Source organism: Calliphora vicina, chromosome 1 (assembly GCF_958450345.1).
Source record: "Calliphora vicina chromosome 1, idCalVici1.1, whole genome shotgun sequence".
In the NCBI taxonomy this organism is placed as follows: domain Eukaryota; kingdom Metazoa; phylum Arthropoda; class Insecta; order Diptera; family Calliphoridae; genus Calliphora; species Calliphora vicina.
The window spans coordinates 108,277,090-108,303,185 of NC_088780.1; the positions used below are offsets into that span (position 1 = coordinate 108,277,090).

Sequence of the window (26,096 nt, forward strand, 5' to 3'; positions counted from 1 at the left end):
TTTGCTTCTCCTGTAAAATTTTTAAAATGTAACTTACAGCTTTTTTGATATTATATGACGATATATATCGCTGGCTGAACATGCAAAGGCTCTAAGTCCACTTTTTTAGAAATTGAGATTTTAATAAGTAAAAATACATTGTTTACAAAGAAAAAAATTGGAGTTATCTCGCTTTTTGTTGTTGTTTTGTAGTGATGAGCAAAAGCGCTTAGTACAATTTATCACAATTTATCACAAGAAAAAGCTCTGAGTCCCTATAATAGTACGGTTTAACCATTTCTGTCAAATTGTTCAATGACATGTATCAAAACAAGTAAGAAAAAATGGTCTGTCTACCCTACACTAAGTAAATGAGCAAAATTATTTTTCTTTTAAAATTTAAAAAAGTTATTTTCGGAAGAGGGTCTTATTTGGGAGATATGACTAATTATATTTGCATTGAATTTTATGTTTATACCAACATTTTTTACAGATTTAAAGTGATTTTGGGAAGCGTGCGCTATATGGGAGCTATGACTAATTAAATACCGATCGGCATGAAATTAGGTGACATGATTTCCATAGTATAAAGGATTTCGGGAGGACATTTTTATGGAAGCTAGGGGAAATAATGAACTGATTTCAGCTAGTTTCAATAGGCTTCGTCCTTTGGCCTAAAAAAGTGTATATATCACATTTTATCGAAATGTCTTCAAAATTAATCGACTCATAAAGTGATTCTGAGTCTATCGGTATAATTTAAGGTGGGTGTTAGACTATTTTTTTGGGCGTTACAAACATCCACGGTGCCGAATCTTATATACCCTTCACCAAATTGTACTTTAAAATACCAAATTGTTTTTTAAAATTTAAAAAAAATTTCTGAAATTTTTTTTTTCTAAATTATTTTTTTTTTCAAGTTTTTTAATTTTTTTTTAAATTATTAGTGAAAAACAAGTAGGAGAGCTATATTTGGCTGTGCCGAATCTTATATAACTTTTTAAAAAAGTTTTTTCGATTTTTTTTTTTAAATTTTTTTAAATGTTTTGAAATTTTTTTTTATTTTTACAAAAAAAGAATTTATGACAAAAAAAATTTAAGTCAAGTTCTAAGAAAAAGACGTAAGTCCATAAAAAAATACAAACTAAGCAATAGAAAAAGCTCTAAGTCCAAAAAACCTTTTATCTCGGCTAATATTTATTTTATCATTTTGCTTTTACGCACATAGAAAACAAAGAAAAATACAAACAAAATTGCGTTTACAGAATTCAAAAATATTTACGTAAACAAAAGTTTGAATGTTTTTTGTCTCTCCTGTAAAATTTTAAAATATGGGCTTAGAGCCTTTGCATGTTAAGCCAGCGATATAATATAAAGTATGTACACAAGTGTTTGTTCATCATTAAAGACTTAAGTGCTGATGGTGTATGTGTATCGAAGTTGAGCCGAAAAGAGAACAGTTACAGTTGACTATGTACAGGAAGAAAAACAGTTACAGAAACAACAGAATTGTACATTAGATGTGCATACACTCACATACACTTACACGCATTTGTACATTTACGTGAGTATGCATTTGGTCCGTCTGTATGAATATAAACTGCTTTGAGCACTTCATAGAACATCCTGTATCCGTTATGAGGTCTAAACTCATATAAAACATTCCATTCATTCAAACGTAGGTTGGTTAAACTTTTTTTCCTTTCTTTTTTTTCTTTAGAACGAACCAACCATTTCATTTAGTCACTGCAGCTGTAATAAATGTACAACACATCTCGAAAGTGTTTGATACAATTACAGTTGTGGTCACAAATATACCAATAAATTAGATGATTCGAGTTTTATTATATTACACCATGTATTTAGATTAATTGATTCTAAAGATAAGGTAAAGAATATTATTCAAAGAGGTATTTAATGCAGTTTCTATATTACAGTAGGTTCAACGATTTTTTAAATCCCTATTTTTCTATACAATATTGCATTTACTATATTTTAATTTGTTCTTTACACTGCAACTGCATTATAAGCAAAAGTAATAGTTGAGCAGGGAAATCGGATTAATGGAAATGCATATATTTTCCTGTACGTTCTATGGAGCTGTGCATTAAGTATTTATCCGTTTCAGAACATTATATGCATCGATTTGTTAGTGCATATTTTGCCCTTAAGAACATATTTTTGCATTAATTAGTTTTTACAGCATATCTTGATTTTTAGAGCATTTTTATAACATATTTTGAAATTCAAAATATATAATTTTTTTATTACATTTTTCTAATATTAAATATTTTTTTTTTTTATTTAAAAATGTGTTTTATCAAAACATTTTTCAGGAAAAATTGATAGACAATTCGACAGTTCTTTAAAAAAATTGTATGTCAATTTTAACAATAAATTTGTATTTCTTTGGATAAATGACTGACCAAACTCTTGCAGTGCTTTACGAAAAGAGCAACAGATATTTGAATATTTGGAAGCTACATATGTACATTTTAAAAAATTGCAATGTTTTGCCTATTTTATCAATATTTAGATATTCTTATTAAAGAAATCGTATTAATTATATAATAATAAACATTTTTTGGCTTCAAAAATTATATACATTCTTTTAAAGTATAATTTTTAGATTTTAAGAACATATTTTTCGGTTCTTACTGCATATTTTATGCGCATAAAACATTTTCTTAGAACATATTGCCGGTTTCCCTGTAGATGAGAAATGCAATAAAAAAAACCTGTAAAACTCTATAAATTTCAGCTCAGTTACATTTTTATTATATTCTTTTATTCAACTGTGCAACTGTTGTGTTTTTTATCATTTATTTCCAGTATTTTTTAACACTTTTCTTCATTCTCACTAAACTCTTACAGTTCTATGCCATTCATCCATTAGAAACAGTCAGTCAGCCACACATTGTATAATAGTGAACAGTTTGAGAGTGTGACTGCATTAGAATGGGTTAAATTTACCACTGTTGCAAATGCACATTTAAACTGTGTATTTACTTACATACATACATATGGAAACGTTTGTTCATTCATATGTTTTGCCCACAAAATAATAAAAGCTCACACTGCAACAATAATAATAATAATAATTTTTCTTTTGAGTTGAGTTTTTGAATCGTTTTAATGGTCGTCACCTTTTTTCGTTAACACCATTTTTGTTTTGCTGTGTTGCAAATATAAGCTGTTGCCTTGCAACATATACAATTGTATTTTTTTTTTTCAATAGAATGTAAAAATAATAATGAAAATGTTAAAAAATGTTAAATGGTTTATTCCCCACAGCCGCAATTGTTATGAATTTAAATTGTTGCTTGTTAATGTGTTTATGGCCAAAATGCACGAGTTCAGAAAAAAAGACAAATCCTTTTTTTATACCCCTAATGTAAAAATGTAAAATGTTGAGGACTGAAACTGCTTAGTAGAATTTAAATTTAATCTATTACTCAAAAAGTCTTTGGTAGTATGTATTAAAAAAAAATATATGAAAATTAAGTGCTCAAAGAGTCTTACTTACTACTTGATAAATCTATAAACTTCTTAATATAATGCACAGTGCTACAATGTGTACTACACATTGTGTAGTATAATTAGTTAGCAAAGGAAAATAACTTAAATATTTGTTAAATCGGATTTACAATTTTTGAAAGAATAAATTGAAATTTTATATTTGGTTCGCTACGACTGTCTTCAACTGTGTACATGTTAACGGATATAATATTCTGCATATGGGAAATTCCACGATAATGTGAATACACTAAAATGTTACTATGTGAAAGTATTTAGAGCTTATTACAACATTTTAAGGACAAAAATAACAGTAAACTATGATAATTCTTGTAATTAAGATAACTTGATGTTTTGTCACATTCAGATCATGTATGAATTGAACGTCTACGTTATAATAGTCAATGTATGTACAACTTTTTTATTCGCTTTACAACTCCAGCTTTAAGTTAAGTTATTTATAATTAACTAAATGTTTCCGTTTCTTCCAGCTGCATAAGTATACAAGTTAATTAGTTAGAAAGTCAAAAATAGATCATGACCCAGTTGGCCAAATTGGGGTAATCGTGGGGTTCCACGATTTATGTAAGACATTTTTGTCGATAAAGGTTTTGTTAGAAAACTTCCAAAAAATCTAAAATTGTATTGTACAAATCAATTTTCTTTAGGTTGTTTTGTGTGCCTGCGATACGAATTGTCGGATTAGTTACACACAATTTCAACGTATCGTATTCAGCTGAAATTGTTGACTAATCGAGCCTTTAATGTCCATTTAAAAGAAATCTTCGTTAACTTTATTATGAGCGACAATTGCCTGAAAGTTATTTTCCTTTAAATATTATTATCGACAATTTATTTATATAACCCGGAAACCTGCTTTTTATAATCCTTTTTACGCCAAGGTACCTGACGAAGTCTTAATTATCTTACATCAACTCGGATGATGACAAAATGAGGGACAAATGTATCCTTATAGAATTAATTACTTATTGAATCATTCAAGTTTTCTCTAATTCAAAATAGCTTAAAAAATATAATGAATGATTTAGGTTTTCTTCAATTCAAACCTACTTATTGCAAAACAAAAAGCTTTATATTTTAATTGAATTTATATTGGATTTTAATTAACAAAAATAGAATCAATCAAATGTTGAACGAATTATGTTGTGAATTAATTCCAATGAGAAATAATTCACCGATGTAGGAATTCTTATTAAACAAAACTGAATGAAGAAAAAATATCTTAATTCAATTTGTATTATATTTGAATTAACAAAAATTTAATCATTCAAACAAAAGCAATTGAATGAAGCTAAATAATTAGATGTTGGGAATGGACTTAAGAAATAAATGGCTGACATTTTTTTTAATTCCGATTTAAGATTCTAGTGCATTCATATAAAATTTAATTAATTAATTAGAAGCTCTGAAGGTCACTATCATTATGATTAGCTATCAATGTTAGTATTTTTGAAATGATTATTAAAATATTCCCAATTTTATATTTATTGAAACTTTGTCGATATTTTTCTTGTAAAAAATCGTTAATTTATTTTTTTTTAATCTAATATTTCAAGAGAGAAAACCATTTCGAGGCCAAATTTATAGACAATCACCGAACTAATATTGAACTATATCGCAATTCATCGATAAGAACCACAACTTGTAATATTGGTTTCTGTAACAACAAAAAATTTACGAAACTCGTTCTGAGCGAATGACACTGAGGCACTGCACAGTGGATTATATAAGGTGTATGCATCTCATAATTGATTTTTGCAAATGATTAAAATTAACCATAAAACAAGTTCTATTGTAAAGTTAAGATGTCAAGCAATAATTATTTGCAGAAATTTTAGTTATTATGTCAGCAGAAGTATTCGAAAATGGCGACAGAACACACTACTTTCGACTTTAAAGATTTGGGGAGTTAAAATTACACCATATTCAAGGACGTATTTGTAATATTTATAATTATTTTTTTTTAGAATTGTTATACCTTGCTGGAAAGGGTATCTTGTCCTGATTATATCTTTGTAATGAGTTTTGTATACATTGTTAGCAGATTTGAAATTTATTCATTTAAAATATATAATATTTTTTGGCTTACCTACGCAACTTTGACTAGGATTTTAACTATTGGCGCCATTTGCGCCAATCTAGTTTTAACATCGAATTAAGGCTTAACTTATTGCCTAAAAGATATATCAAAATTAGCTGCCTTTTGGTGCCTATAAACAAATGACATGCAAAAATGTTTAGCAACACAGAAATTTAAAAAAAAATAATTATCAACTTTTTGGATTTTAGTTGATTTTCATTGATTATTTTGCTATGTAGGCTTATAGAAATTTAGTTCTTAAGAAAACAGTGTTTTAATTTTTTTAACCGGATGAAAATTGTAAAAGTTATTCAACTTTTCATTTACACCTTTTATAGTATTTTCTCCCTCAGTACATATGAATAAAATAAACAAAAAACTAAAAATAAAACAAATTGTTTTGTACAATTTTTAATTTACAAGGAACATTTTTGCGCAAAAATTTAATAACTTTTGAAAATATAAACCGATGTTAACAAGAAAAGTCTCATTTTTGTCTATATAAAATTATCTTTAAAACGCTGTGCAAAAAAAATAGCGTTTCATAGAAAAAAAAATAAAAAATGCGAAACTTTTTATAAAAACTTACATAATTTCATGAAATATGCAGGCATTTATGAAAGATTAATTCGATGCCTAAAAATATGTGAGTTAGAGGTACTATAGTACTATTACTTTTATACAAAAACTCAAAAGAAATCAAAAAAGTATTTTTAACCGTTCATAACTTCTTTTTAAATAATTAGATTTTAATGATACATATTAAAGTTTAAAGTCCCACCTATTCAACAAAAAAAATCTTACAAAAATCCTCATCCATTCAAATGTTACAGATTTTTGATCCGAAAATGACAAAAATTTTCCACTGTGCACTGTAGAGCCAGAACAGACATGGTGTTGTTCAATTAATTCACAGAGAACTATTAAAAAATCTTTGCAATTGAATTGTTTTAAGTATGTCATTAATTTTACATTACATTAATTTATAGTGACTTGAAATACAAAATTTTCTGCCATAAACTTTTAAGTTATATTTAATTTATATATTTATTAAACCTAAAATTTGTTTCATTACAGAAAACCTCAGCACATTCGAGGACATTCAAATATGCATTAAAAATTTATAAAGGCATTATTTTGTATCATCCAAGATTGAACTAATATTTACACAACACCTTTAAAGAACATTTTAAAGAGTTTCCTGATTTTGTCACCCACTTCAGAAATATAAAGAAAACAAAACAACATTAATAAAACAAGTAAAAAAATAGCACCTTCTCAACGGAACAAAACAAACAACATTTGCACTCTTAAAAGCTTAAACAATAACCAGGACATCAACAACAAAACATAAAAAGTGCTGGTAATAAAAAATCACACTCGTTATGCAAATAGACTCAATTCAAATATGCATATACATGCATAGTTCAACATTTTACAAACATACATAGATATATATGTATTTCATTCATCTAAAATTGCAGTTACTTATAAAATCGAAACAAATCCAACAAAGCTAAGAATATGAGTTGTGTAACAAAAGATTCAAAAAGGATAACAAAAGGACTAAGAAAAGAAATCCTTTTAACAAAAAACATACATTCACACACAAAGCCAAGAAGGGAGAAAAATAACATTAGAAAAGGTGCCATAAAGTCAAACAAGTTGTAAAGGAATATTTTTTCTTGTATTCAACTTCTGCAACCCCTTTCAAACAAACATCATTGTCATCGTTGTCAGCATCACCATCATCATCATCAGTGGCAGCAGCAACATCATCATTCGTGCTTCCTTTACTTTACAGAAAACAAATGCTCGAAATAATACGAGGGAAAGTAATGACGGACATGAAGGTGACGGTGAGTTTAATAGCAAATATTTTAACGTTTTTCTTCATTTCTGCTATCAACATATTTTAACAGGCGCTTTATAATTATTGTAAAAATAGTATACAAGAACACTCTAGGTAATTATATTAGAGGCAAAGGTTCTTAATATTTCAATATATCGTCGCATAAAATGCAAAACAACGTAACAACAAAAATCTATTGTTTTTTTGTAATGATGAATAACTTAAAAAATTGTTATTGTTTGATATTTCATTAAAAAATAAACGGCAGAAATTTAGTATTTATCACATATACTTTTAATTTTCAATGTTTTTTTTGCACATCAATGATGTTACGTTTTTTTTGGATTTTCGGAGACGATTTGTATTTACATCGTTACCTTAGTATGCAAACGTGATAAGTCCCTTTCCATATATATTTCACATGTTTTTAACAAGAAGAATAGAGTACATACTGCTTTTGCGAAATTATTTCGCAAATATTTCATTCCAAATATTTTATACGTAGAGTACTTGGCTATGCATTAGCGACGTAACTAGCACATTTTCTATTACTTATTTTGTATTTATTAGTTGATTTAGCCTAGTTTGTTAAAACATACATACATACATACGATTAAAGGTCTCCATTGTCACTAAAGTTGCTTTCAAAAGACAAGGACAAACATTTTTAAAAAGTCCAATATTTCCTTAAAAAAATACGATTTACGTTTTTCGCTTTTTATACTCAATTCGACTGAGATAATAATTATGCAAATTTGACAAACAAATTTAACAAAATGGACTTATCGCCTTCGCATAATACTGTATAACAACGAGAAAAAATTAAATAATTGTAAACTTTTTTAAATCAAAAAGTTTATTTTTACTTATTCTAACAATTTTTATTAAAATCTAAATTTTCACTTAAATATTACATTAACACTTTATATCCGTTGTCAAACAAATTTTCTTTAATGCAGAATTATTTTTTTTTACACGAGGGTTACTTCTTATATTTTAACAAGTAAGAGTGCTATATTCGGCTATGCCGAATCTTAAGGTAGGATCACACGATTGCCGCAATGAACCAATTTAATACAAATTTTATTGTGCTGAATTGGGGCCCAATAAAGAAATTGTCCCAATCAAATTCTCTGCAGTCACATGATTGCTTCATTTTATATAAATTTGATTGTCGTAAATTGGCGCAAAGCGATTTAGTGGCAATAATTGTCGCATTTCAGTCACACGATTGTTCTAGTTTACGGCAACTCAGAGAAACAGCTGTTGTGCTAGATGTTAAATTTTGTTTTGTTTACATAAATGTAAAACCAATCTGTTTTTGAAAAAAAAATTGTTAAATAAAAAAAGAAAATTGCGTCGGCCTTAATTATCATATAAAAAAATTAATAAAGAAATGTTAAAAGATGTATGTGGGTCAGAGAGTGGCTCACAAAAACAATATTTCATTTACAAAAATTAATATTGGCGCTAATTGTCTTCTTTGATTGCCGCACTAGAACACAATAAATATTGGTGTATTTTTAACTTTTTTATTGGTGCATGTTGCCTATCAAGCATTCACATGATTGCCGTACCAGGGTTGCATTTGATTGGGCCAAATAAGCCCAATATTGTTGTGGTTTGACATATGAGCCAATAAGTTGTGAAATCACACGATTGACGTATAAAATAGACCAATAATTGGTGCATTGCGGCAATCGTGTGATCCTACCTTTATATACCGTTCACCTTTGTTGTGGATGCATTATAATTTTTTATAATTAGTATATATGTATGTACATTGCCCACTTTCAGCGTACAGCATCCTAAATTTATCAAGAACACAAAAAACAACAACAACGCCAAACGAAACAAAACACCAAAAGAAAAAACAAAAACAAAATACGCAAGCCAATGAAACCAACACACATCCAAACATACGTTTAATTGTATAAAAAACAACAACACCAAAAGAAACCAAACACAAAAAAACCAAATACGCAAAGCATGCACATCCAAGCATACGTGTTGTTGCTTTTTTGTCAAAAAACCAACACACAACCAAACAAACGTTTAGTTGTATAAAAAACAACAACAACGCCAAAAGAAACAAAACACACAAAAAAACAAAATACGCAAAGCATGCACATCCAAAAACATAGTTTTGTTGCTTTTTTGTCAAAGCATGCAATACATTGTGTTTTTTGATGAAATTTTCAGAGGTTGTCTCGGAGTTTTGCTCATATCTCCGTTATTTATGGACGGATTTTGCTGATTTTAAATAGCAAAATTCTCGAAAGTATGTCTGACAGAATTGTTGAAGATTTGGATCCCGGAGATATCTGGGGCCTTCAGAGAATTGATTTCAACAGACAGACAGACAGACGGACATGGCTTAATCGACTCCGCTATCTATAAGGATCCAGAATATATATACTTTATAGGGTCGGAAATGAAAAATGTAGAAATTACAAACGGAATGACAAACTTATATATACCCTTCTCATGAAGGTGAAGGGTATAAAAATATAAGTAAAATTTAACAATATTAACTTTCTTAAATATTCTCCATAAAGATACGTTTTGATCCAATTTTATTTATGAACCATTAATTCGATAGTATGAGGTTAAATATATAAAATTTTTCACTCAACTGTGAGTCATCGAAACTGGAGAATTGTTTCGTTTCATATTCAGTTGGGTATTTTTTAATCGACATTTCTTAAGATTTAAATTTTAATGAACCAGTGGCACTCGCCACTTTTTCACGATAAGTTCTCGCACAACATTGATGTTTCCTGGTTTAACTGATAATTCTGTAGGAAAATGTGTGAAAATAGATTTTTGAATCCAAACATTTTTTTTTTAAAAAATGTCTTAAATTTTTTGCATATAAAATTTGGAAAAACTGTAATTTAGTAATAAAAATGATTGAGAATGCTTGGAAACATATTAGGGAAATAAGCTTCCAGGACTAAAAATTTAATTTGGTATAACGGATAAACCAGGATACGAAGGACCTTAATATTAATATCAGTCAATATTGATATCAATACCAACCATATGATATACTTAAAACATCTATTAACACCTCCAGTTAAAACTTGTAGCGAAAGGGTTAACTAGTAAAGACTATCAGTTCGAAACATTGCCGAGATCATGGATTGCAGTCAATCTTAATCCTTTTCATGAGGACTTTCGACCCATAGGTCTAAGCAATACAGAGGTTAATAAAAAATATTGGTTGAAATCCAGTTATCATTTTGGACTTCATGTTGAATTTTAAACCAATTACAGTAGGGAGAGTGCACTTGTAAAATATCAATTTGAATGACTTTTAGTATACCCAACAACATCATAGTGGGGAGGGTATTATGCGTACACGCCCAAAAGTATAAGTCTAACACCCACCTTAAAGTATACCGATCGACTCAGAATCACTTTCCGTCCGTCCGTCTTCGTAATTAATGAAATAACGGTATTATTAAAATTACAATAGTTTAACATAGATTATTTTGTTTGAAGTATATACAATTTTAGCTATCAAACAGAAAACGATTTGTAAAAATTGGCTGAGTCATGTTGTCTAAAGTCAAAATGCTCCCTAACTAAAGCAAAATACTGTCAGCTATGTTTTTAAATAAAATAAAGAGCACGAAAAAAATGTTATCACAAAAATTAACATAACTCATTAATTTTCTAATCGATTTTATTTACTTACGTATTTTGGAATGCTACTTAGTATGCTTTTTCACTAAAATAAGAAGAACATATTTTTACTAATTTTTTTTTAGTTTTTTGCAACTTAAATAATAGCCATTATGATTTTTAGTAACTTTAAGAATATCATTGATTATAATAAAGTACTAAACAAAGTGATCGAGAAAAACTATAAATAGTTCCGAACTTTATGGGTTCCAATAAAACATAATTGCTACATGAAAACCTCTGCATAGTTTTGGTGTAGCATAGTGTAATTTAAGTCAGAATGAGATTACAGTTATCATTAAAATACCGTTTCCGAAATAAGATTAAATATCGTTACAGCTATATTTACAGAATCGTTTACTAACAAACAACAATAACAAAAAACATAAGTATACGCAAATTTGAACTTTAAGGTGTGAGGAAAGTTAAAATAAAATTTCAGGAGCCATCTTCATTTAATACAATTTAATTATAATAAATAAAATTGTCAAAAAATTGCTGAAAAAGAAAACCAGATGCCTTTGATTAAATATCATTTAGTATAATACACTCTGCTTAACAATGCCCAATGAAACTTAACGGCTATTTTATTATTATTATTATTTTCACTTCATTGTTGTTGGGGTGTGTTGTGTTTTTCCATTTTTTTTTGTTAATATTTTTGTGTTTATTCATGGTACCGTTATTGTTAATATTGTTAGCAATGGTAATACCGAACAACTTGTATAATAAGACTCCTTTTTTGCTATTTTGTTGTTGTTGCTGGTAATGCAGCTAAACAAGAGAGAGTCCCTAATAATTTTCAATACAATATTGTCTGCGAATTTCTTTAGAATTTTGTTTATGGCACAAAAGCAATGTCTGTCTAACAAAAGACCGGAAGTTAAGCCACAGAACATACAATTGTTGTTGCTGCTCTGGTGAATATTATATAAGCTATAACAGAAACAGCAGCAACAACAATAATAACTACATACATCGGCAGTAACAAAACATCTAGACGCGAATTTCATCATCATGATTCTGTTTATTTATCAACATTTGTCTGTTTTTTTTTTCATTTTATTTCTTTCACCTAATATTGGTAATAGTTGTTAATGGTGCTACATTAAAACCAAAAGAGTATTAACATTTTTATTTGATGGGCATTATGAGACTCGTTTAAAAAACTGTAAATATTTAAAGAATTCTTCATCAAATTTTAAAGCAATTAGAAATAAATTTTATTTATGAAAGGAAATTATTCTTAACTAAGAATATTATTTGATAAATTCAGTGAGTCCTCGATTATCCGTAATGGTCGGCACCCTGATCCATCAGTTGGATCAATATCGTCCAATTTGGTGGACAAACTTTCACAATAACGTTTTCAGCATTAAGGCAAACTGCTCTCAGGTAAACAATTTCAAAAAATTTCTGTTTAATCTCCATTATCTCATTGGTGAGTTTTTTCATTGATATGAATTCATTTAATTTTTCCACGAAAATTGTAGCAGCTATATAATCAGTTGAATATTTTTCTCCTGCTGCATTAAGTTTGTGAATACAATGTCGCTTTTTATTTAATTTTGAGTGAAATATTTTATCCTTTTCTTCGCTGTTAATCCAGAAATTGGAGTTCCTTTAAATCTTTCCTTCCGGAACCATTCATAAACAGCAAAATCTACTTTTGTATATGCTTCCGAATCATCGTTTTATTCACATTGTTGAAATTGATTGTTCAAAGATAATATAAAAAAATTATGCTTATAATCCCGGATAATAGAGGTAATTACGGTTAATCGATGCAAAAAAATTAAATCGATCCAAAAATATTTAAATTTTCTTTCCCGGTTAATTGATGTTGCCGGTTAATCGAATCACGGATAATCGAGGCCTCACTGTAGGTAGTAAACTTTATGTGCTTGAAACACACGCAATTTATAGGGAAAAAACGAAAAAATATCGATCAGAAAATTAATTTTTAAATTCGATAATACTGTTTTTTCATGGACATACAAAATTTAAAGTTCTCCAGAATTTCGGAATTCGCTTCAGTTTGATTTGATTCATATTATTTATTAGATGCCTAAAGTAAAACTGTTAGTCAGATTTTATTATTTTTGATCTCATGTTAAAGCTAACGAATAACAGATTTTAAAGTTTTTATGGATTTCTCACTCTTATAAAATTCAGAATACGGGTATGAATATGAATAAGAATATGAAATATCTTTTGTGTCAAATATATTTTAATTCAATGCATTAGTTTTTGCTTTGTGTTATTTTTACTTAGTGTATTAACGAAATAAATAGTTTTTAATGTTGAACTTGATGTTTTTTTACGTCTAATTAAAATCCCGAAGTCCCGAAAAATCCCGGAGTCCCGAAAAATCCCAGGATACCGGGATTTACATTTCTAAAATCCCGAATCCCGGGATTTGTAAAACCCAGTCCCGTTAGGCATCCCTAGTCGTAGTGGAATTTTTTTTTCCTCATGCCAAAAGCTATCGAAAAATCTATGGCACAATATCGACAAATTTCTGTCCTTACAAATCGGTCCACCATAATGTAGATACATACAGCTATGTTCAAATTAATAGGAGTGGTGATGCCCAATATTTTTATAAGTTGAATTTGATAGTCTAGCAACTTTAAATCCAATCAATATTGTAATGGTACTAAAAAAGAAAAGTAAAAATTAAAACACAATAGATATTATCATGATATACCTATATTTTGATTGTGATTTTATGTAGACGTTTCTAAATATTCCTAAGTACCAATTGTATTGTTCTTAATAATAGCAGTGTTAGTAATTTACTACATATAAAGATCAAAATTACATATCTCCAAACACTGGATGGATACATATATCCATCAAAATATATGCTAATAACCAACGTCGTTAATATATTTGAAAAAAATTAAGGATAGACACTGTTTCTGTTTATTAGTTGTGAACCAAAATGGGTTACTTTGGATTATAACTCTTAAATTAACAGATATAGAAACGATTTTAGTCAACACAACATATTTAAAAATATAATTTGAAAATGTTTTAAAAATGTATTCATAAATTTTAAAGCACCAAAAATATGGCCTTTAAATTTTTTGTTTGTTTTTAAAGTTATTTTATTTTTAAAATTTTTTTAAATTTTCAAGACGTCATATTTGTTTATACGGAAAGACCCTTTCAAAATTTCTCTGGTTTTATAAACACATATAATATATAATAACTGTGGTAAATTTCACAAAAGTCGATGATGACAAATCCGGCAGCTGTCCGCTTTGGGATGAATCGTGAATGAACTTTAAGTACTATTTAGGCTTTCCCAACTTAACTGTCATTTAATTTTCAATCTAAATCAAATTTGTATTCGTTTTGCACAAAGATTTTATTACTCTATTTTTGTTTTGTTTTTGTTACCTAGTATATTGTTACTACTTTTTACAGTTTCTAAATAATAAAAAGAAAAATTTGTTGAGCTATTTTTAATATTTACACAACCAACTTTTGACACCATTGCAAATACACACTAATAGCTATACCAGTTAGTAACATATTTTAAAACAAATGCCATAAAAAATCACACAATTTTTTTAATATAGCTTTATAATAATGATACAATAAAAAAGTCTAAATAAATATTTTAATTTTTTTTACTGTCGAACATAAAAAAGTAATACAAATCATTTTAAATGATTACCTCGTTATTGTTGGCCACATAGACACATTCAAAATGCAAACATACATACTCACAAAAGATAAGAATAAAACAAAAACGATACAAAACAAAATGAATACAATGAATGCTATAACTACACATTAGATACGTCCTTAAAAAATAGATTTACTTTGGATGGGTTTAGTTCTTTAGTGGCTTATTGTTCTTTAGAGGCTAAAAATAACAGAATTTGAGATCAATCGGAAGTTTTAGAATTGGGTAATTAATGATATGGTTTTCGATTTCATAATAAATGTTGCTATTTATTAACATTTATTAAATTTTTTCTATTAGTCGAGAAAATATATTTCCAACAAGGTATAAAACATGAATATCAAGTGGAAAATAGCCAAGTTTTATTAGAATATATTCAACAAAAACATGCAAAACTATTTTCTACGCAGAAAATATGCAGAAACTAGTAGCTTAATATACAGTGAGCCTCAAAAGTGTAAAAAAATTATTTGATTTTTTTTAAGATAATGAAAATCCTAAAATTTATCATAGATTAACATTTTTAAGTTTGGGTTTGCTGGAGATTGGGTTGAGTAATAGATTCGGTTGTGAAAAAAAAGATTTAAGTCGAACTATAATGATTTTCTTGATCTTAAAAAAAATCAAAAAATCGCAGGTGTTTACTCACTTTTGAGGCTGTGTGTACATATGTCTGATAAAATGCGTATAACTTTGTATTTAGCATTCGAAATTAATTCTTTGTATCTTGTTATACAGATTATTTTCTTTAGAAGATTAGATTTATTTTAAACATTATTAAAATTATTATTTAAATAGCAAAATTGTTGAAGAAATCGGAAAATATACTATTGTTTAAACAATTTAACAACTTATAGTTAGTTTAAGAAAAAAAATAAGGCCCATCAAAAGTAAATCCGTTTTATAAGCGGGCTACTACCCATACACACACATAACACTTTTACACTTTAACTCTCGCACACACACACCGATACACAATTACTGGCTGAATAAGCCTACTTTTTTGGTTTTGGCTGTGATACCACTATATAATAATATTTTGGCTAAATGCCAAAACAATTTGTCTCTAGCTCTAGATGGAGTTTAACAATGCAACAACAAAAACTATATAAAATACATGGGAAAAAATATGCGAGGACAAAAAATACAGACTCAAATATGTATTACAACAGTCGAAAAAATCATAAAGCATGACTGGAAATAGAAAACTGCATTTAAAACCTAATATGTATTCGTTTGTATTTAAATGTGTTTGTGTGTGTGTGTTGCTGCACACATAAAGAAACTAAAGCGGAGAAAAAAATAAAAGCATACTATAAAAAAAAATGAATATAAAGTGTCACAAATTCTAAAGCCAATAGAGTTGTCATACAGGTCACACTTTATCATACATAGATTCAGACAGTTACACATACACAATCAGTTACAAATTTGCACATAAACACACATACATATACACCTATTTATGTAACTGAAAAAAGAAAGAATTTGTTTAAATAAAGTTTTCAAAATATATTTCACGCGACATATGTGAAATGTTGGCAAATTCACTATCAGTAAAATATATTTTGAACAGGCAAAGGCATTAGGCAATTCAGAATGGGATCATATATGGATACAGTCATCCTGGAAAGTAGAAAAAAAGATCGACTTTTTATGGTGTAAACCAAATCCGAAACTAAATTGAGAGGTGGATGATTTTAAACTACACCATTTCCAATTGTAAAATATTCTGAAATATAATTGGAATATTATGAAATTCAATTAGAAAATTCTGAAATATAATTGGAAATTTCTGAAATATAATTTAACAATTCTGAATTATAAATGGAAAATTCTGAAGTATAATTGGAAATTTCTGAAATTCAATTGGAATTTTCTGAAATATAATTAGAAATTTCAGAAATACAATTGAAAATGGACTTGATGACATATTGGATCGAGAAAAAACTTTCCTCAAGATCTGACTAGTTGAGGAAACAGGCATGGACCATGTAACTGCTCTTATATTCAACCTAACTTCATATAGCCTGTTATATGTATGTAGATGTATGTAGATATAATATTTTTCATAACATACAGTGGTGGCCAGGAATTTAAGACAAAAATTGTTTGCTAAATTCTATGTAATTGTCAATTATTTCCATTTACATTTACATTTCCACAAATACAGTGGTGGCCACCAATTTAAGACAAATACTTGAACTTTTTTTATCAACTGAATTTTAAGTGCGATAGAGCCAAAATAAAAGGACCTCTATGGGTATGAAATTTATCATTAATGTTTCTAGTTTCTGAAAAATGTTTGGAAAAATCGGTAAAACATATATGGACAAAGATATGTGGAAATACGTTGACCCACCTCAGCGAACATCCGCTGTTAATAACATGATATGACCGAAACTAATGGAACTAAAAATACGAAATTTGGTCCGAATATTTTATAATAATAAAAATATAATGATATAAATGTGAGAAAATATGTTTATTTAAAAAAAATTTTTTTTGGTCAAATTATAGAAAAATTTTATGTGTTCGTGGTGAATATGTATGAATTGACACAGTCGAATAAAACACACTTGCGTGTTAAAACAGTCCTCATGCATACATATTTGAGGAAATATTTGAAAAAATAATTGACAATCACGTGGAATTTAGCAAACAATTTTTGTCTTAAATTCCTGGCCACCACTGTATGTATGCATGAGGACTGTTTTAACACTCAAGTGTGTTTTATTCGACTGTGGCAATTCATACATATTCACCATGTACACACAAAATTTTTCTACAACTTGACCAAAAATTTTTTTTTTTAATTAACATATTTTCTCACATTTATATCATTATAATTTTATTATTATAAAATATTCGGACCAAATTTCATGTTATAAACAGCGGATGTTCGCTGAGGTGGGTCATCGTATTTCCACATATCTTTGTCCATATATGTTTTACCGATTTTTCCAAACATTTTTCAAAAACTAGAAACATTAATAATAAATTTCATACCCTTAGAGGTCCTTTTATTTTGGCTGTATCGCACTTAAAATTCAGTTGATGAAAAAAATTCAAGTATTTGTCTTAAATTGGTGGCCACCACTGTATGTATGTATTTATTGAGTCTTAATTTTTATAGCAATTCTGTTTACTCACTTCAGTCGATCACTTCGTTTGGTACTTTTTTTATGTACTGAAATAACGATTTCTGCAAAAAGAATGATTTTCCAATTAGTAAAAACAATATACATAGATGTAGTTATTTATAATATATTTTAGTCAAACGCCTTAAAAGTTTTCTGAAAGCCTTATACAAATTTAGAAATATTTAACGAGACTTTATAAAACCAAAATGCTATAATTTATTATTATTTGCATCTATTTATTATTAAAATGAATACATTGTTAACAAATTATTATTCGAATAATAATTTTTATTCATTATTCTTTCGAATAATGGAAGGAATTTAAAGAATTAATCGATCACTCGAATAATATAAAAATTATGTACTTTTATTCGATTAAAATAAAACTCAAATATTTGATAATCCTAATGTCGACCCAGACTAAAGTATTTTAATTTGTATGTCATTATGTATAAAGGACGCTTACTTTGTAAAAGAGTTTGGTTTGAACACGATTGAAAATTTTTAGAAAACTGTAATTAAATTTAATGTTTATCATCAGAGCAAACACAATCAGAAATCTCAGTGTTTAAAAACTAATATGACTACCAATTTTTTACATAATGTAGAGTACCTAGAGATGCCAAACGGGGAATCCCGTTCCCGAAAATCCCGGGGTTTTCGGGATTTCTTAAACCCCGAAGCCCGGGATTTTTAAATTTTAAATCCCGGGATTTTCCAAATCCCGTTTTTCATAAATAAATAGGGGAAATTGTCATTTTTGTGTGCATTTTTTATGCATTTTGACATTCTACATGCCCAAATATCGCGAAGTGATGTTCAGCAAAGTTGTTAAGCTCAACTCCTGCTATTTTTGGTTTTCCTGGAGTGGGGCTCTGGAAAATCAATTTTTCACATTTTTTTGTAAGTTATCTAACAAAACTCAATTTAAATCCTCTTCAAACGAAATTGATTTTATCTCAGATGAGGAGCTCGAACAAAAAAATATTTCGATTGCTCAAAGGCTAATAAGAAATCGATAACAATTGGTAACTTTTGACAGAATTTTATACTTTTATAAGTCGGGTTAAAGTACAAAACGCTGTCAAAAGTTACCAATTGTTATCGATATCGGCGTAACATCTTCCATTTTTTGACTCAATATTGACGACGATGTCGACGACGCCAAGTAGTATAAGGGTGATTATTAATAAATGTAAAAACCCCAAATAACAATAACGAAACCAAGTTATAATGTAAATTTGTAGGTTGCAAAAGAAATAGATCACTTTATTTCTGAAAGAACAAGAGGAAAATACTTGCAGATTTGTTATAAGTATTTGCAAACGGTTTTGCCAATATAAATGATGTTTTTCGGCAGCAGCATATGTCGGAAACAAAATTCGTTCCAGAAAGGCAGACGAAACCATAGATGCAATAATATGCTTTTTAGTGTCTAATAAAAATTAATTGCTAAATAAAAAAATTACTTTCAATTGTAAAGACATAATTATTTACGTTTCTTTCTTGTAATTTTCGGGATTTTAGATTTCCCGAAAATCCCGAAACCCCAGGTCGGGATTTCGGGATTCTTTACCAAATCCCGATCCCCGGGATTTTCAAAAATCAGTCCCGATTAGCATCTCTAAGAGTACCTGATCAAATATGCAAGGAATACAATTTTCATAATATTTAACAAATATTTCATAAAAATTGTCTTTCCCTATAAACGAGTTATTTTCTAAAGTGGCAAGAAAAAATATTGTATATTACAAAACCATACGCCAAATGTAATAAATTTTGCACAATGTCGTATATTTTCACAAGTTTTATTTTTTCTAGTTAGTTGAATTTATACGTATGTACGTTCGTTCAAATAGAGAATTTTATTACTACTTTTACTATATTTTTTCGGTTCATATGAGAGCAAACATAAGGTTCATGTAGTTTGCAGTTGAAAGTTAAGCTAAGGACATTTTATGGTAGCTAGATAATCGCTATAGACTTACTTACTTGATTTTTACTACAGACAGCATTCATGAGCAAAAAACAGAAACTAACAAAAACTTTCAGTTAATAGAATTGTATGTGTAAAGAAAATTGAATTTCTTTTATATTACTTTTTTTGTTATTTATTTAAATTTTTTTTGTCGTGCAATTTTTGGTTTTTTTCTTACACTTTCCGCACAATAAATTCTCACACGAAAGTCTAGGAGATTTTTTACGCCAAACTTTTACACTTCATTTTCTTTACATTTTTTTTTTTATTTATTTTGTATTTTTCTGTTTACTTCAAAAGAAAATTAACATTTTTTTATTACATTTAATTTACGTGAAGATTTCTATTTTATTCCTTCTATCTGACTTAAACGGTATTTATTGGAAAAAATAGATTTCCTCTTATTTGTTTAACTCTTTAAAGTATGCTTTATTTTCATTTTATTTTCTTTACATTTGATTGATTTCAAACATTTTCACACCATTTACATTTTCAATATACAATTTTAAAATGTTTCTATTATTTTTTCGTGACATTTACATTTCACACTTTTACTTTACATTATAAATGTAAATTTTTCTTGCCTATTTTAGGGTCGACTTTCAATTTCATTTATTTTTTCGGTCATTCAAAGTTGGACGGGCATCACAATCATCAGCCAACATTTCTTTATAACCATCTTAAGACCTTTTTCAATTTTCTTTGCGTTCACTTTAACGACCGTAAACAAATGTTTAGGTTTTTTTCACACTTTTTGCATTAATAAGTAAAAGGTTTTTTTCTCTCCTTTCTCTAGTTTTATTGCCTACTTATAGGCTTAAGCAAATAAAAGCTTTTTTCATGATGGCTGTTTTCAAAAAAATAAAAATCATTTTAGCATACTAATGAAACTAAAGTAAACCGACCAAACGACCGACGGAACGAACAAACACAACCGACCATTCTAATTCCTTATATTGTTTTTTTATTTTATTATTTACTTATTTTTTCGATGAAACCTAGATGCGTAACTATTACCGAGATGTTTAGTGTTCAAAGTTCAAATAACAAATGAAATTCTGTAGCACACATTTAGGCACATTAACCCCTACATACGCTTTGTCCACATACAAACTCACACACTCCCATGCATATGTATACATATGTATATGTACTAATACATATTCAATTATTTATAATGGCAATGGTAATGTGAGTGAAATTTCTTCTTTATACATCTGTACTATAAACTTACTATCACACATAGAATTTATTATCTCTCGTCCTTGCCTCCTACTACTAATACTACTACCACAACTCGGCTCTAATGGCTTTTTGCAGCAACCAGCAACAACTATAGTAGCCAAACTCCAACTGATAACACTGCTGGCCCTACAGCATCACACACTTTGTTTTAATCTATCACTATACAACAAGTCCTTTCTGACCAAAGAATATGTATTCTAAACACACAGCAACCAAACTATTTCCTTTTCTACTGTTCGTTCGATTTAATATCCGTTAAACACGTCCAAACGCTGTAAAATGCCGGCTAAGACTGAATTCTAAAATATCTGCCAGCCTTTATTATAACTACCAGAATCATCTTCATTTAGCAGCAGCTCTGCCGGCAGCAATACCCTAAAACAACCGGCTTAAACTAACTGTTCAAATGTTTATATCCTGCCATCGCTTGTGAACATCTAATACATGGACTCTTTGTAGATAAATTCTCTTTAAACCCAACAAATTTCTCTAAAAAATTACTCTTTTATATGTAAAAATATGCTCTTAATTTACTCATACTTTTTTCTCTGCGTACCCATGTTTATACACTAAAAATTGTACCGTTATGTATGGCTGTGCATCATACAAACAACGTGTTGTATTTAAAACACATACAAGCATTCAGTGTATTTTTTTATTTTTATTGTTGTTTTAGCGTTGTTGCGTATGAATGAAATTTATTTTTATTGTTTTCATTGTTAAAATATTTCGTCATGACTTCAATGCATGTATGTATGTTTATTTGTTTGTTCTGTGTGTGAGTTTGTGTACATTATTGTGGTTAAATATCCTTGAGAGGGTAAGAGTATGAATCAGTTTGTATATGTGTTTGTATGCTAAAAGTCTGTTAATGTAGGTCGTTGTCATAATCATATTTAAATTATTTATTCTTTATTAACAATCACATTTACATGCAAACACTTGTTAAAACACATAAATTTCATTATAATACTGTAAATTTAATATTAAATTGTTTTGAAATTGATTGATTTGTTCTAAATAATTGAAGTTGATAAATTTGTATACCATCCATCAAAAATGATTATGTCATTGTATTTGTAACATATCGAAGTATTGGTCGTAGAACCAAAAACTATTTATGTATATCCTGGGTCCTCATAAGATTCTATGACGATCTAGCTATATTCGTGGGTCTGTCTGTTTAAAACACGATAGGGGAAACGAAATGAGCTGGCTGGCTAAGATTTTCCACAGATAATCTCTGTTGATAAGTTTTTTATACCCTAAACCAGATATCGGCAAAGAGCCACCTTAAGAGCTCTCTGGTTTTATTTTCTTTCACACGTACGTAATTGGCAAAAAAAATTAAAAGAAATCATTCTTACAAACCTTTGTATCAGTGCACTGAATGCCAGAGAGCGCTACTCAAAAAACGCAAAGTGGTATTAGTGTGCAAAGGCAATTTTACTCTCTGCCGATGTCTGCCCTAAACCACCTTAGTGGGGAGCGTATTATGCCTTTGTGCATATGTTTGTAACGCCCAAAAATATACCGATCAACTCAGAATCCCTTTCTGAGTCGATTAAAGGATATTCGTCCGTCCTTCTGGCTGTAAAACTTGTGCGTAAAATCACCTAATTTTATGATGATCGGCCCGCTTCCGAAAATCACTTTAACGAGCATATATCTCTTAAAAATGCTGGTACATGGGTTTATCTTAATGAAGTTGTACACAGTCAGTGCTGAGGTGTTTCGGAGCATTTACAAGAGTTCGTATATGGAATGTGGCTAGCGGGCGGCCCCAAAGTTAGTTGGCTGGGACCTACAAAATTTAAATAAAATCCTATATCCACATAACAGCACAATAAAACACATGCAATAGCTAATTTTCGTTTTCCATGTTACTCGCCAATTGAGAACATACATACACAGAAAAAATTATATTTCAATTCAAACATTTATCCCATATTGAACTGGTTTCAATTATTTCATAATTAAATCAAGTATTCATTTGCTCAAAAACAAAATTTCTTGATATTTTCTATTGAATTTTGAGTTTTGATTTTGATTATTTTGACAATTGAATATAAAATTTTCGTTATTGGTTGAATTTCAAATACGAAAATTATCTATTCAATAATTGTACATATGTGTACATATCGCACTCGTTCAACAATACTGTATTAACTCAAAATTTTAAAATGTTCAGTAGAGGGCAAAAACTGTTTGTGATTACATTTTAAGAGAATTTGAAAATTCGAAAACATCATATTAAGCAAATTTCATTTGAAAATATATTTACATTGTTTTTCTTTAACATTTTTGCAATTATTGCAAAATAAATCTATTTTTTGAGTTAATACCATTTTTCTGAAACTTCTCGATATTTTTTTCTATTATTTTATCAACAAAACAGTATCAACTCAAAATACAACCAAATTTAAATAAAACAATTTGATTATTTTTAACTTGAATAAAGGCTCAATTCAAAATAATACATTTTTTTATGAAAATATATGATGTATTTCTATTTAAATTTTTTTATTAACTCAAAATAATACCTTTTTGTTGATACAAGGTAGTCACTAATTATCACGAAAATTAAAGAGTAATCGGAATACGTTGAAATTTTTACAGTAGATAGATATTGATGTTGTTAGTTGATTTCTTGCATTAAGTGAATTTTTAAAAATTTTGAGTTAATACAATATTGTTGAACGAGTGCGATATGATATGTGTATACAATAAAAAAATAAATCAAAATTTTATTTTAACTTTAATAAATAGTTTAACTGAAACACATAAATTGTTAATCGCACTATTAACATTTTCCATGAACAATAGTAAATGTCTTCTTTACAACACATTCTGTTATATTTGTATGTTGTTAAGCTTCTTACGCATACCAAAATTAATAACTCCTATAAATATACATACTGTATGTACTTATCCATAAATATGACTGACACCACCCGCGAGCATATGCAAATCATTCATACAATTTAAGCGCCAAAAATTATGCAAACAATATGTTGCTACGAAATAAATACATACATACACACACATATACATACATATTTATATTATAAAAAAACACATGCTTAAAAAATGAATCAACGAAAAAGGAAAAAAAAAACTTTACTACGCGACATTGAACGTGAAATCATAATATTATTTTTTGTTTTGCCATTTTTTAACCATGTGTTCTTTGGTGGTTTTTTTTCGTTTCGTTGTCGTTAGTCCTGCAATCGCACGTGCTAATATGAAAAAAAATCTTAAAAATTCGAAGAGAATTAAAACTACTCTTTAGAAAGAGAAACCGCATGCGCATTATTTCGAGCATTTTGTGGAGTCTTTTAATTTAATTGAATTTATCTGAAAATCAGAGATAAAATTACTTGTAGAACACGTACTGTCTACATGGGTTAGTATGAGTGAGTGCATGTGTAAGCTTTTGTATATAGACCTGACCTATGACAATAGATTTTAAACATTTCAGTTTTTGTTTATGTATTTTTTGAGATTTGGTTTTTTTCTATACAAATTCAAAATTAAATTACATATTGTTTAAAATCCTTTTAGCACTTTTAAATTAAAATTTTATAATAAAAACAACAAAAAATAAGAATCTGATTAATATTAATTGAATTGAAAATTAATTTTCAAACACTACCAGCTTTCAAGTCTTTTATGCTCTAATACAATTACAAAGAATACAAAATATAAAAGCGTCATACATCATGATGTTTATCTCTATTCAAACTGACTTTGTTTTGCGTACGAGTACGTACATAAGTACATCTATATATACTTTTCTATGAATGTACATTAGGGTGGCCCTATTTGTATGGTGGAAAAATAATGTGTCGATGTTCCCAACTAAAATGAAAGCTTAATGTATTCTAATATACCGTTTCTCAAATTATAATTTCTTATAATTAAAGTTTTTAAAATGTTTGCATATACATAATTATAATAATTTTAAATTAATACGTTATAAACCTCATATAATTCCACCGCAACGGGCTTTTCCATTTTTCGAAATTCAATCTAGTTCTAATTTCAATACAAAAGTTTTAATATTTGTGGAGTTATATGCTTATTCTATATACAATATTTCATCCTTTGATTCAGCTTACCAAATTCTGAACACAGGACAACAATTTTGAGAAACTGTATATTAGAATGAATTAAACTTTTATTTGAGTTGGGAACATCCACAAATTCGTTATGGGGTACTCCCTAATGTACATACATATGTGAGTATGTTTTTTGCATACATTCTCACAATAGAACTTCATCTATGCTTGTGATATTTTTTAAGTAAATGTGATATAAATTATCGTTTGTTTGAAAGTGAGTGTGGTTGTGTGTTTTTCTGTGTAGTTATGTCTGTTTGTTTATTTTTACATCCTTATATACATACATAGATATCTATGTGTATTTTATATTCAATTTGCATAATTTACATACTTGACGTTAACGTTTTAAGGACTCTTAACCAGCATATGTTGGGGATAAATTAATAGAATATAAATAGGGAATTTCTATGATTACAAACACATATCAATTCATACATGCACACAATAATTTTATTCTCAAGGCAATGAGTATACATACATATTTACATGACTACACATACATACTTGCACTTGTATGTAAAGATCATTATTCAAATTTATAATTATCTATTAAAGATAGAAGATGTATTTTGATGACATTTTTCAAAAGCTAAAGAACTTTTAAATGCATTTAAGCTTAAAAAGGGGAATAAACTTCTGCAACGGATTATAATGTTATTAAAAACTACGACTACTTGCAAAAACAATTTACATAATTAGAATTCTCAAACATTACAACTAAAATATTCACTTTGTTTAAATTTCTCTGTACGATGTTGTAGCATAAAA

At 28.3% G+C, this 26,096-nt stretch overlaps 1 long non-coding RNA gene across 1 annotated transcript in view; it reads left to right on the forward strand.

Moving 5' to 3' along the window:
• The window catches only part of LOC135963550 (uncharacterized), a 319,480-nt gene that overhangs the window by 269,780 nt on the left and 23,604 nt on the right, over window positions 1–26,096 (forward strand). The window contains exon 4 of the long non-coding RNA XR_010576851.1: window positions 6,674–7,455. This is a non-coding gene — a long non-coding RNA (uncharacterized LOC135963550). The remainder of the gene's footprint in view (window positions 1–6,673; window positions 7,456–26,096) is intronic.